General features: G+C 35.3%; 3 long non-coding RNA genes across 6 annotated transcripts in view; all 3 read left to right on the top strand.

Annotated features, from left to right (window-relative positions):
- Positions 1 to 2,806, top strand: part of LOC109819744 — a 16,396-nt gene extending 13,590 nt beyond the window's left edge. For 2 of the 4 annotated variants that reach the window (XR_002241617.1, XR_002241597.1), the window contains 3 exons: positions 1,085 to 1,177; positions 1,260 to 1,352; positions 2,270 to 2,806. This is a non-coding gene — a long non-coding RNA (uncharacterized LOC109819744). Of the gene's footprint in view, positions 1 to 1,084; positions 1,178 to 1,259; positions 1,410 to 1,512; positions 1,588 to 2,269 lie in introns of all 4 variants that reach the window. The other 2 variants (XR_002241606.1, XR_002241598.1) reach the window with 2 other exon arrangements.
- On the top strand, positions 2,814 to 4,480 carry LOC109819751. The gene is made up of 4 exons (XR_002241620.1): positions 2,814 to 2,927; positions 3,367 to 3,419; positions 3,585 to 3,643; positions 4,003 to 4,480. It is a non-coding gene; the product is annotated as an uncharacterized LOC109819751 (long non-coding RNA).
- Positions 11,527 to 12,832, top strand: LOC109819752. The gene is made up of 2 exons (XR_002241621.1): positions 11,527 to 11,906; positions 12,056 to 12,832. It is a non-coding gene; the product is annotated as an uncharacterized LOC109819752 (long non-coding RNA).

Raw genomic sequence — 13,516 nt, forward strand, 5'->3', positions numbered from 1 at the left:
AAGGGTGGAAAGACAGGCTTGAGAGAGCAGGAGGGCAGGAGGGAAGGGAAGAGACTCAGAGGAATGGGGAAATGGCTTGGGATTGAGGGGAGGGGAGATCAAGTGAAAGGGCAGAAAAAGGAAGAAGCAGAGGGACAATGAAGTAGCATTAGGATTTTAGTTGTGGAAACATAAATGATATGAAATCATGTTATATGGGAAAAGTGGGAGAGTGGGACCAAAATAGTAAGGCTGAAATACATCGTCAAGTTTTATTTGTAAAAAGACAAATGAGTCACAACTGCTTCATCTTCCAATGTGGTACCCAGCAAACTATTCTCATATAGTAACTTGTCTAATATTGGGTAAATTTTCTCCATCTTTTAATCTATTCGTTTTATGTGTTAAATGAACTAATTACCAAAAAACTTTATGCCAATCGCTTCTTGGTCATTAACATGTTCACTCTACGGAGAAAGAACTTTTGCAATAAGGACAGCCTCAGTAGATAAGTAAATTTCTGGCTTATGGAAGTTAATGTATCACTGATCCATTCTTTTAAGCTGCGCTGAGAAGTATAGATTTCCATCCGTTCCGTTCTCTGCTCTTATGTTTCCTTAACTATGATCCTACTTTCAGATGAAATTTCATGATGCAGCTTGTCAAGGATTTACTTGTTGTGGATACACTAACACATTGGTCGCCCATTACATTGACAACGGTTAACTAGGGGAGATCTGCTTATGATATTGTGCATGTGCAATGAGGGTTTGAGTTGGGGAGGTCCTCTAGAAGATTTCTCTTGGGTGGTTTTTTAAACCTAACATGGCATGTAAATGTTCTAAAAAACTGAACTGTTGCAGGATATCTTTTCCAAAAACGAGGGGATCATTTGGAAGACTACCTATTTTGTGAAATTTAGATGTGTTGCTTGGCAAAAGACTAGTGTTTTATTGATCACATACTCTCTTGATGCTATATCCATGTTCTTGCCTGCATATATTGTCTCTGTTAACTCAAGGTTCATGATAATAAGTTCTTAGTCTCGCTTGTTCACCTGTTGTCATTTTGGATTTTTTATTGTCTTTCATTGTTGGTGCTTCAGGGTTTAGCAATTGGACTACCATCCGCGGATCATTGCATGCAAGAAATCAGGAAGTAAGCTATCGGTTTTAAGTGGGCAGATACTGCAAACAAGGTGAGATATGTTTCCCATGGTCACATTTTAGTTTAAGTTTGGATTTGGCTGGTTAATTTCTACTCCTTTTTTCTTGATGCAGGTTGTATAAGGCTCAAGAAACAAGAGGTACAGAGATGTTTAAACTTGTGTAACTGACGGTGAATCCTCTGTCCATTTTGAGAAGAAAATGAAGGTACTCGGACTGAATAAGTGAACATTGACATCTCATTCAGTGTTTTGGATTTCCAAGGTCAAAATACTTGTTTAGTGCAGCTATTGAGAGATTGAAGTGTGTACTTTATTGCATATGCTGAAAACCCGATAACCAGAGAGCCATGATTGCTTATTTTCAGGAGGTGAATGGTACAATTTGACTGCATCAAGCTGAATAAACCGCCTCCGAAATCATTTTATCTCCCATGCAAGCGGTCAATGACTGTTCATTACTCTTTTCCTTTCCATTTGCCATGAAGAGAGATAAGATGCTAAAATATGCCCTTATTTCTTCGTTTCTATGCTAACCTGCACCATGCAGGTCTATGCATTTGCTTAGTTCTCTTGCTTCGTCTTAAAATAGCAACATAATTATACCTGCGGCCTAGATTTACTTCTCAAAAGAGAAAAAAAATATTATTTTTCAAAATGATCGCTGGAAACTTACTAGATATCATGCAAGACATGCATTCTATTCACTTCAGATAAAAGCAAACTTAAATTCTCAAAGAAATGCCTGTTGCTTCAGTTACATCCAGTACAGAAAGATTACTGAAGTTATTACTTTTTGAGAAACTATCACATATTGCTTATTTTGTTCTTACTTCTTAAGTGGTGTTACCTCATATTTTACTTTTTAATACATTTTGAGGTGAAAACTCCTATCAACTTAAGTGGATAGGAAATAGTGATCCACCAAACTTTTTATCCATGGATCTCGCCTAGGGATCCTTGCATGATATGAAGAGACTTTTTATATTAATAAATAAGTGGCTAAAAAGTTTGGTGGATCACTATTTCCTATCCACTTAAGTTGATAGGAGTCTTGCTCTACATTTTGATGGATCTCTTATGGAAAAGAATTTTTCAGCTCCTAATTTCTGTTTACTTTGGCAGATCAAGTAAAGATGGAGAACCAGACACTACTCCAGCTTTTTGTGATGAATCAAGCAGCAGACATCCCAAGAAAGCTAGGTGTAGCTAGCAGAGAAGAGTGATTTTGACCTAAACAGCATCTATGATTCTAATTTATGGGGAGGAGACATGAGACCTCTCAAAAGAAGAGTTAAAAGACAAAGCAAGTTTGAGACTCTCTCTAATTTTTACATATTCCACATGGATTTACCTAACTCTAATTTGTATATTTCATTTATTCTGTTTATATTCTATATTGGTCATTAACTTTTCTGCTCCTGTTAGCAATAATATTATTTTCATTTTTGTAAGCATTTTAATTAGCCTGACATTTCCCCTCAGCTCCTTGATGCTTTCTAAAGCTTTTCTTTTTGTCTTACTTTTTTTTAGATTAATCCTTTAGCTGTACATATACCCATGTCTTGTTAGTGTCTAGTTCATCATTTAGCGCTTTCTTTGGTCACTGCCGTCTCATAATTTTTTGTTTCTCGGAATTAGTGTTAATCTTGAAATTTCTTTTTATAGTTTTATAGGAGGAAACACTATCGCTTGCATCTGAGACAAAGTCGGAAGTACTTGTATGCAGGAAGAGAAGTAAACATGAAGTTCTAACCCCTACCATAGTCCAAAGACTCAGATGGTAAATTTATCCAACAATTTCTTCAAGCTTATATGAATTATCACTATGGGGATCATCGCATCAGTGTCATAGATTCTCTTTTTTTGCTCCAAAATTTCATCATTGTACCTTTATTAACTATTTATGGAACACATCTGTTGTTTATTTCAAAAGAACCCTAAACCCTGGAGTTGAGAGCATCCTTAATTTGTTTTCTATGGTGGGCTTGTTTCAACTTGTTTAGTTGTAAGCAAGGCTATCTTGTTAGTTATTATTGTGTAGGAATGTGATGATTTTTGTCTCTTGCATCTATATGAGAATATATCTTTCCTATTTGTGCCAGAAAGTCTAGAGTTTGATTCCATTATATACTTTTGCTTCTTAATAAGATTGAGATCCCTTGCACTTTTTTTTTTGTAGCATACATTCTTTTGTGCTGATTCATGATGAACTTTTGTAGTGTCAAGTGGCAACATAATTATTTCTTGAATCTGATTCTGGTGGTCTACGCCAGTAAGCTGCTCATTGTCTCTGCTCTTTCTCATCTCTATGTTTGTTTTCTTATGTTCTGTCGTCACTTAAATTCCTTGTATATACATTTTGTTGACTTTGCTCTACACTTAGTGTGTAGGTTTTGTTTTCTAGAGTTCTAACTACACCACATACTATGCTAAGCAGGGAACCATTGGAGCAAGCACCAAAACACATTCAGCTAGTGCTGTTGGTCGAGACAAAAGGTTAGCAGACACAACGACCACTTTTTCTGATTTTAATAGATTGAGATTTGTTAAGAAAGAGAACACAAGCATTTGACCTTCCAACAGAACAACCCTGTGCATAATGTCACTTCCATCACAACAACCTCTTCACAATCTCCTTACCATTTAAACAACAGGGCCCATCAAATATCCCACTACCAATCTTAAAGTTGTTGTTTGCCTTAGTTCATTATTCTGTTTGCACTGATATTATAAATTTAATATCATTGTTCGCACTTATTGTTTGGGTTGGTTTTATACATTGTTTGGGTTAATTTAAAATTATTAAAGGAACATGTATCACTTTCTCCTTTCTCCCTCTATAATTTTCTATACAGATCCTCTATCGGAATTTCTTTCCCCTGTACTTGAGTCCAACTGTGTCTGCGCTCTTCCAAAATATCAGCAAGCCTCTGCAATTTCGTGAAACATGCCCCTCGAATCTTATAGGACTCAAAATCTCAAAGACTCTTGATATGCAACAAGAATCACTACAGAGACCCGTACCAAATCTCAGCCAGGCCTCATCTTATAGAGCATTGCTCTCTCAAATTCAACTAAGAAGGCAAACAATAGTGGAATAAGTCCAATAGAGAGTCCCTTTATAATATCATATAGGAGGAAGGAAAACATATGTGTCCCAACACATATTTAAAGTTGATGATTGCACTGATACAATAACATTATTGCATTGATGCAATATTCTGATTGTACCGATCAATATTATGACTGAACTAATATTTTGATTGCATTGATATTGCATATTGATTGTATGATTTAGAATTAATAATAAAATAAGTGTCATGTTCTTGCTTATACCGTACATGAGTTTCTGTGGAGGAACCTCTGTAGGAATCCGGTGGGACCAGCGTGTCATGTTCTCATGAGTGTCATAAATCCGGTGGGACCAGCGTGTGAGGCTATGAAGGTGCACACTGGCCCCATGGCGAGCGGAGAAAAAAAAAAATCTAGTGCATGGCACTCTCATCACATGAGTACCATGAGTCATTGGGATGCACATGAAGCTTTTGCTTTGCCCCTTGGTGTTTCCTTACTAGGGGAAACTGTTGCACCATTGAACTAACTGTGTTGAATTATTAATGACAAAAATAAGCCATCGCTTTCACTTGTGATTGTGTGACCTATTTCTTCTCCCCTTTCTACTCCCTTGTGTCTCTTTTGTGCTTCCTTCTCACCTACTTTCCTCCAATTTCAACTCAAGTTGCAACGTCTCTTGAGGTTTTAACTTGTTTTCAATAGTGGTGGGTAGTCGATTTTTCTTTTGAAGTTTAGCACATCGAGTACTCATGGAAGAATTAAATTGCATGTTTAATATGAAAATGATCAGACAAAAATCAACTTGTTTTCAATAGTGGTTGGTAGTTCATTTTTCTTTTGAAGCTTAGTTGATTTTTCTTTTGAAAACTGCTTGGCTCTTTTGCTTCTCACAGTTTCCTCCTTCTATTGGATGGAAAAAAGAATAGTCCAAGATGATTGATAACATACATTTTGTTTCCATGAGGTTTATTAAAAAATGATAAAAGATAAAAATATCTTCTAAGATTGAGCATCGTGAGTAATTATGAAAAAATAAATTTTATCCACTAAAATGACAGGCACTTGTAGCGTCGGTAGGGCACTTGCTTATCTTGGAAAAGGATATAGGTTTGAGACTGGGTTACTAATGTATATAGAGAAAATGTTTTTCCAACTTTTTACATCAAAAAAATTGCATTATTGTCACTATTTTATTTCATTATCAGGGAGGACTAGAGAATAATCATTGTCTATGTTTTATACCCATTTTGGGTGGGTGAATATTTCTTTTACCATCCGAAAATTCTAACAGTAAAATGATTTTGTCTCAACATCCTTGAGGGCCAAGTCAAATTACAATATTAAATGACCCAAAAAATGCTCATCTTGGAAAAGGATATAGATTCAAGACTAGTTACTAACATATTTAAGGAAAATGTTTTTCACCTTTTTACATCAAAAAATAGAAATAACTAAAATGTTTTGCATTTATCTCATCACCATTTCATTACATTTTTGGGGAGGACCGGAGAATGGTCAGCGTCTATCTTGTGTACCCATTTTTGGTGGGTAAGTATTACTTTTACCACCAGAAAATACCAGCAGTAAAGTGGTTTACTAGGGTTAAATCAAATAACAAAATCTAATAACCACAAAAATGCTAATCTTGTAAAAGAATATAGGTTCAGGGCTAGCTACTAATACATTTAGAGAAAATGTTATCACCTTTTTTACTTCAAGAAAATGGAGGTAACTAAAATGCTTTGCATTATTGTCACTATTTCATTACTTTACTGGGAGGATAAGGGAATGGTCATTGTCTATGTTGTCTACCCATCTTGATTATGGTGGCTAATATTACTTTTACCTTCAGAAAACACCAACAGTAAAAGTGTTTTTTGTCTCAGAATCCTTGTGGGGTTACATCAGATAAAAAAATCTTTAATAAATTTTGCTTACTAGCAGTTCACATTTCTCCCCCCCCCTCTGTTTTTGCACTAAACAGTCAATTCTAACCAAGCCCCTTTTATATGCTAGAAAGGGAAAGAGGAGAGAGAAGCAAATGCGTGTCTTTTTCTTGATAGATAGCTCGCATTCTTCCTATCAACGTTGCTGTTTGATTGCAACCTTTGCTGGCCTTGAGAGGCATTGGAAACTAAATGAGAGCACGAGTCTCTTTCTTCTTCTCTACTCATTTGTTTGTAAATTTTGAAAATTTACATTACGTTACTGAATCCATGCACAAGCTTTGAAAAATCCAAAGTACTAGGAAAGAAGCATCCTAGGGAAAAGTGACATGTGAATGTGGGTCCATTGTGTTACCCCATTGAGGGAAGTGAAGCTAAAATGTAGGAAAAAGATTTTTGGCTCGCGCTTTAACGCGCGAGCCAACTCGCTCGTGAAACAGGGGTGGTCCCCACTGTGTCAGTGGGGACCACCCCCTGTTTCATGTGCGAGTTGGCTCGGGCGTTAAAGCGCGAGCCAAAAAGCACGGTTGTAAAATGTATGAGAGAGAGAGGGAGAGAGAGAGGGAGAGAGAGAGAGAGATTATGGGCACAGCTGTACACAAGTATGCACTTGTATTTGGAGAAACTTTGGTTATCTCATGCACCAATCATAGATTCTTTTGATAGTTTAATTGGTATACTTCAAGCAATAATAAATTAGTTACCAAAGGCGAGGGTGATGAGTATTGTGGTCTTGAGTTTCTTCGGGTTAAGTATTAACATGATAGCGATTAATTGTCAATGTGACTTTGATGTTTTGATGCGAAAATAGATTTTAATGTGGTAGCATATCGATTCAAATCAAGTCCCATTGACGGACTTAAAAATAAAAAGATCCTGCTGTGTGAATCCAATGTTCGATGCACGAAATTCACACTTAAATTCATGTCAGAAGTTTGATATGCGGGGTGGAATTTTCATTATTTTCCTTCAAGTTAATTAGGATTTAGGTACAGGGATACCATCAGAAGGATGAATGTCATGGATGAATTTCATAACATCATGATTTTAACAGAGTACGGAAATTTTCCTTGCTACGACGGACTACATCCCCTGCAAAAAATATAGTTTGGTCCTTGGTGTCATGCTCTAAATAAGTGCTCCAAATTGTCCATTTTCTAAAGTAGAAGAGCCTAAATCTCACCCCCCCCCCCCCCCCACCCCACCCCCCACCCCCCCACCCCACCCCAACCCAACACACACACACACAAAAACCGCCACCCTCCTCCTCCTCTTTTATTTATTTATTTTGGTGGACTGTGGGTATATTCCCTGGGCATGTGGTTCTAGGATTTGGAACCACTTTGAAAGCAAACTACCACAAAATTACTTTTTTTTGATATTTGGAATCTAGCAACCTAAGCTCCCAGTGAGAAAATATCTAGAAAGGTGAGGGACGTCATTTTTGTTTTATTTTTTTATGGTATACGTCTCATGTAAAAGTGAAATTTTTTGGGAACATTGATAAGGTTATTTGATGTTTGATTGAAAACTCGACACACTATTTCCTTTGGTTTTGTGTGATCCAAAATCTTGGTTGCTTGTCATTTTGCACATTGAGAAGGAGAGTTTGCTTTGCTGTTCATGGTTAGCTTTTTTTTTTAAAATTAAATATTCTATGTGAGCTTTTGTTTTTGCATCCATTCAATCGGGTTTGCATAAGTTTTTCAAATATACATTTTCAAAATCTTAATAAAAGATCTCTTTTTTTTTCTCTTAAGGTTACACGCTATAAAAATTATTAATAAATCAAATATCATAAGCTTTATTGAATTCTAATTAATTTTCTCATAAAACCACTGACGTATCATGAACTTGACGCTGGTGTTAGGTAACTACTACAATCAAAAATAGCACGTAGTTTTTTTTGCCGGCGTATGTTGCTTTTTACTAATTTTAAAAGTTTACGGGAGTTTTAATAAAAATAATTCATGATATATATATTAAAATAATTAATAGTATACTTATATAATATTATAAATTTTATGCAAACTAAGGATGAATCTTATACGTTATTGCCGTGTCATCACCTATACTTTGAAGCAACAGAGAGTTGGCCACGCCTGCTGAGAGGGAATTTTTTTTCGTGGGGGGGAAATATAAAAGGTTGACGATAAAATGCGCCGCGAAGATCACTTTCTTGACGAGGCCTTGTCCTCCTCTGTTGGGCTCATCGTCCATCGCCGCACTCCGTAGATGAGGGCTACTTCGGCTTTTGCTTTAGTGGTCCCTGACGGTGCGTGGTCACATGAAGCATGTAATAAATTTTTACATGCTAAAGTTTGTATATTTACTAATTAAATTGCGAACCCACCTCAAAAGTTCTACACCATGAATCTGTTTTTAGCCAGGAGCGGACCTAATTAGTTACAAGTTAGGGGTTTTGTTCCACCCCTAACAATTTGGAAATTGCATGTTTACTTTTTCCCCCCCTCGACTTGCAATCCGCCCCTCCTAGTTTTAGAACATTTGCACCCCTTAGCAACCCACTTGAATTTACCCTATTTAAGTAACTTATTAGTGAAATTCTCAATTTTGTTTGACTATAGGCAAAATATGATGCGTTAAGCCAATAAAAGCGTATTAAATTGCATCTCTCTATTAGGTGTTATGATTTTATAATAATATATTTTTATTTTTAGATAAATAGGAACTTGTTGTTTGTCCCTTCAAGAAATTTTTTCTGGATCCGCCACTGTGTTTAGCCATCTTACGGAGACTTTGCGAATTAGTTGTAGCTCAAAATAGAATTTCTATAATACACTATACTCAAGTAACTACGAGTATATATTCGTTAAGCGAAAAGGGTAAAAGAAAACTAAGTACTCTAGTTTTGTTAGACTGATTAAAAGTATAATGTAATTAGCCAAGACATTAGAAACTGCTAAAAAAAATTGTATATTAATGTAGATCCTGGTGATTGATTTGTCTTCTTGAAATGTTTTTTTTTATAGTCCATGAATCTGAGAGTCATGGAATTGAAATCATCTTCTTATGTCATTGACAAAATTTAGTTCACAGGTGTATCAAACCTAATTCGTGTCATGTAATGGAACAGTCATATGATAATGGAAAATAGAATTTACACAATCTATGAGTACTTCACCCTGAACAGAAATTCTTAGGATAAATTACACTTACCCATCTGTACTATTTTTACTAACAATTATTCTATTTATTGACATGAGCAGAAAAAAATTCCTGTCCTATTAAATACCACAGAAAACATCTATACTATTTTATGATTTAACAGCATATATACCTTCATTCTTTATTAATATTGCACATGCACTATCTAGATTTAAGAAGAAGAAAAAAAAATCTCCTTCCTCTCTTAGAATTGAAAAAACCCTCATTATTTTCTATCTTCCAGAAAACAAGCAGAAGAAGTGATTATACATTGCTCCAGATAATTATTGCTCCACTTAAAATCGTGCTTGAAAGACTACAAAAGCAATAAATAAGAACATGATATATTTTCCCATATTATGCAATTGGAAATGTTCAGTTTCGAAACAAAGGCAAGCATATGGACCATTTAAAGCATTTGGAGAAGGAACATGTGGGGGACCTATGTAAAGTAATTTAAGTTAACATTAGAGTATAAAAATATAACCATAAGAACTCACTTATACTTTGGAGTTTAGGTGTACTGATTGAGACTTTTATATGATATCAGAGCAATCCATGTTCAAATCCTATCAGCTACAAATTTAAAGCAGATTTTCTAAAAATTGATAGTACTATTACGTGAGTCAAGGTTTTGACCGATAAAACAGGCACTCAACCGGCAATGGCACATTAGAATATAAGAATATAACCACTAATTCTCACCAAAACTTTAGAGTTGTCGTGTCTGGTTGGGAATTTAAGAGTTAAACATTCTATTATCAAAAGAATATGAACAACATTGGTTATACATGTAAAATAATTACAAAATAAAACATATTTGTTACTTTAATTCACACTACATTTTAGGTCTATACCCCATAAATTTACCCTATATCTTCTTAATCAATGGTATTGCATCATTTTTGCATGCTACTTCTACATTTATGGGTTGTTTGGTTGGATGGAAATGGTACAAATGTAAATAAAGCAATCAGACTTGAAAGTACATTAATTGGTTTACAACTTTGTAATTATGAAAGATAAACAAAGTTGTATTTTGTAGGAAAAACTTGCAACAAATTCTATGACCAATTTGGTGGGAGGCAAAGCTATAGGCTTGAGAAAAAGGGAATTAAAAAATAAAAATAAGTCCACCTCATCACATCTTTTTAAATCCAAATTAAAAAATCATATACACCCAAGTTTCCTTATATGACAAAATTTTGTAGCTTTTGCCTAATTGTTTTCAACCAAATGCTAAAATTGCATTTAAAAATCCTACAATATAATTGCAGATATCCAAATATTGAATTTGAAGTCAATTTTTGCGATAAATGTTGCATGCAACATTTACTACTACATCATGGAGAAATCTACCCCTTACAATAAAGCCAAAAAAAAAAATAAAGGGTTAATTGGATCACTAGTCATTGTATTTATCTCATTATTAGACGTTCATACCTATATTTTAATTGCTTTGATGACTGGTCATGCAATTAAATATTAGTTGGATCGTTAAGCACCTGTAATATATTTTTTCCAATTAAGTTAATGAATTTTGCTGAGCTGATATAAAAAAGTCTTGATAATTTCACATAACAAATTTATTCCTATGCATAACACTTGATCACTCATGGAAATAAACTTTGTGATGTTTGTGGCATATTAGACAACTTGTATTGAATAATTGTATTGCATTTGACATTTTCTTCTTGAAAATATTAACTTGGGATAGATTGAGTAAAATGTATTACTTCAAAATTAATGAAAATATACAATTCAATTTGATGAAAAATGTTAGAAGTGACTAATGATCCAATTAGGATTTAATTACGTGACTGGTCATCTAAGTGATTAAAATGTATGTATGAACGTTCAATTATGAGACAAATATAGTGACCATCGTTCCAAATAACCCAAAATAAAGCAAAAAAAGAGAGTGTCTCACAATGAATTGATCAGGTTGAAATATACTCTTCGTCACCTGATCATTATACTATCATTATACTCTTGATGAATGAGTCGAAGCAGTGTGTGACACCTTGATTTAGAGAGCTATGTTAGTTCTCTTTGTTTCAAAACCGTTAGTCTTATCTCCTCTTTTCTTTCTTTTTTATAGTGAAGATGATCCAAATCCATAGGAAAATGGGCACATTATGGATCATTTCAGTAGGATGGGTCATGGCATCCTCCGAATTGACCCCGGACTCTCACGTCCCCTGTGTGAGCTACCACCTAACATCTCTCTCTCTCTCTCTCTCTCTCTCTCTCTCTTATATAAGTAACCCCTTTGCTCTTCTCCATTCCCATTCTTTAAACCTCAATCCATATCATGTAGAAATATCTAGAGGGAGAGCTATAGAGTGAGAGTCAAAGATATATACTCTAGCTAGAGATCTTGTTAGTACTCTTCCAAGTAGCTAATGGAGAATTCCAAAGGGATCGCATTGATCTAATGTATCTCCAACACTTGTGTGTTTGCTTTTTTACTTAGCAAGATCATGCGTTCCCTTCGGAGATTTCCATTTGTTGCTTCTTCTTCCTCTTCCTCTTCCTCTTCTTCTTCTTCTTTGGAGTTCTTTATAGAGGTATGTCAATTGATAAACCCTCTTCTTAACTTCGAATTGTTTAATTATGTGACAATTATTAGTTTTAACTGCATGGGTTGTGCGTGCCATTCTTAATTAGTTTTACTTTTATGGATTTCTAATGTTTTTGATGTGTTATGTAATTTAAGATCGAGAGGTGATTTTAATCCCTCTGCCCTCTTGTTGAGAGAAAAGCCAAAGGGTTGAGGATCTTGTGATTTGATGCTAGCTAGGCTTGCACTGGAGACCAATCAAGCTACTTTTTGGACTAGTTCTTTATTTGTAAGACACTGCCCGAGTAAAGTTAATTAATCTTGTCCCCCTCTCAAGGAAAATTTAACTTTTTTAATGGATGGAAATTTTGATCTTTAAATGTAAACAACAAATTTATTTATCCTAGCGTAAACAACATATAAAAATGCCCCTCTGTAACAATCATCTCATCCCTTGGATCCAACCTAAATCCTTCGTTTTTTTCTCAAATTTTCTTTTTCATTCCTCTCGCTTGCTTTCCTCTCCCTTCTCGATCGACTTTTGGCATTTTTCTTTTAGTATCTGTTATTTAATCTTTTCTTTGCAGTGATTTCAGGTTTCGAGGTGACAAGCTCGTGCAGCAGAAAATTTTATAATGAAGACGAGGATTGGAAATGTTACAAGTGTTAAGTTGTGGTTAACGATAATGCTAACTTTTTGAGGAGGATTTAGGGAACTTACTTAGGAGTTATCTCAAGATACTTAAGCTTTGAGGGACTAATATGAAAAAAAAACACCAACATAGTATTGGTAGGTTAAACAGTGAGGGAGTTTTTGAAAACGTTTTATTTGATTTCTTTCCAAATTCTTCATAATGTTATCCGCGAAAGCTATTGTTGAGGATAACATACAAGTAAATGGTTCTTTCAACTTTTTTTAAACATTTTGTATAAGTACGTCTCTATAAATGGAAGCTTTATAATTAAGCTTCGAAAGGTAGTGAAAAAAGAAAAATGGCTAGACATTATCAATAAGAATTGTGGTTGCTTATCTTCTATGGACAAAGAATAAACTTATCCATTGTTAAGATCAAAAGATTAATTCTACCAAAAAAAGATAATAAGATTAATAGACGAAGATATAAAAAGAAAAATATAGTAGAATAAGGGTCGGCCCCGAGGTTTGGGTTGCCCTAGCCCTAGCCCCGGCCCTGGGTTGCCCCATGACGACCTCCCCTCCATGACGACCTGCCCTCCTTCAACTCCTCCTCGTGGGTTGCCCCACGACGACCTCCCCTCCACGACGACCTCCCCTCCTTCAACTCCTCTCCCTATCTTCATGTGTATCTGAGGTTTGGTTGGCCCCCCCGACCCTAGGTTGCCCTAGCCTCGGGGCTTGGTGGGCTTACCCAGGGCCGGCCCTGAGTAGAATAGATGTAGCTGTTTAAAAGAAACAAAGAGAAACGTGAGACAATCATCAGTTCAAACGCATAGTTCGGCCTAAAAAATTATAGAAAAGTAAAATGTTTTTTTCTTCTCTCTTTCTAGAAACGGAGACAATCGTTGGTCCAAAGGTGACAAGTTCATATATGTACATCAAACTGGGAGTTTGGCCAAATGTTTACACTAATTCAAAGT

The sequence above is a fragment of the Asparagus officinalis genome, chromosome 1 (assembly GCF_001876935.1).
Source record: "Asparagus officinalis chromosome 1, Aspof.V1, whole genome shotgun sequence".
NCBI lineage: Eukaryota > Viridiplantae > Streptophyta > Magnoliopsida > Asparagales > Asparagaceae > Asparagus > Asparagus officinalis.